Genomic DNA, 1,511 nt, shown 5'->3' on the forward strand with positions numbered 1-1,511 from the left:
TCAGCTGCTTTTCTTACTGCTTTAAGTAAACCCTCTGAGAGATTCTGCATATCTTTCAGTTCAGGTAGCAGAGAAGAGTGTTGTTCATATCAGCTAGAAAAGGTATTTATTTCAGTGGTTTCTGATTGATTGTATGATGTCTATCATTATATCACTATATCACTGTATCATTATATCACTATATCACTGTATTGTTATATCACTATATCATTCTATCGCTATATCATTATATGATTTCTGTTATCATTGTACAACTCTGGTGATGGCCATCCCCTCTTTTATCTCTTTGAGTGAAGAGTGATCTTCTTTGAATCTGGTTCATTACTTTCATTTCTTTCTCACACCTCATCTGTTCATGTCTCATACATGGCATTCGTCTGAGTGTGAAGTTTTCCCTCAATAAGTGAAGCAGTATCAATCAGATGCTCTTCTGCTCACTGCTCTTCATACACTATCTTTTGAGATGTTTTAGAACCACACTGGCATGATAACTACAAATTGCTTCATAGACAGAATTATCATGTCCTGGAGAAGTCTGTGCTTCTCACTGATTTTTAGACATGCTATCAGATGTGATTCAAAGATTGCTTAAGCCAGTATACAATTACAGGTGTACATCGGCTTCTTATATATTGTAATATTATACACTAAATTAATTAGTGTCTGCTATGGCCTCTTTACACTCATACGCATACGCTAGTAGTTCAGAAGCAGCCGCATTATTATCCGACAGTCGTACGTTCTTCCGAACTACAAGTGTAAGTTCTTACTAATCATGCAAATCTGTATTACTTCTTGATAACAAAGAGCTTGATAGAACATTAAGTCAGATGAGCAAAGCTGCTTTCAGAGTATGATTTCTATATTTAATACTGTTCAGATTAACTTAATCTCACTAATACACTGTTCAGATAGCCTGATTATAATATTATTAATACAGAGAAGAATTCTATAAAAGAATCTCTGTTATCACTGCAGAAGAAGCTGACTGCAGAGAGTTGAGATTCTCTGAAGCTCAGAAACAGTGTCAGTAAGACAGCTGTATAACTCAGTATAGAAGATGAAAGAAAACTCAGATCTCTGCAGAGAACTGACACTGAAGATTATAAGCTTCTCATATTATATCTTACAATTATTGAATTGATAAAGAATGAAACAGTCTACAATCTTCTAACTTAACTACTTTTGAAATTCATTAATAAGTTACAGAAGAGAGATATCTCTACTACAGCTTAAATTTAAAAGTTAAAGAAGAAAGAATTCAGTTTAAACTTGAAAGAGATAGACTCTGAGTGAGACAGTGCTGCTAAGAAATTAAATCACTGATAACTAAAAGAATATAAACTTCTACTACTGAATGATTCAGTCTTTATTTCTTGTAGCAGAGTGATATGTCAGAAGTTATTGAGAATTTATTATAATGATTCTCATGCAGAGCACTTTGAGTTAGAAAAGACTGAGAAGCTTCTAAAATATAAATATATTTAAGACAAGCTCTGAGCAGATGTTAA

The sequence above is a fragment of the Blastomyces gilchristii genome, assembly GCF_000003855.2.
Source record: "Blastomyces gilchristii SLH14081 genomic scaffold supercont1.12, whole genome shotgun sequence".
Lineage (NCBI taxonomy): Eukaryota > Fungi > Ascomycota > Eurotiomycetes > Onygenales > Ajellomycetaceae > Blastomyces > Blastomyces gilchristii.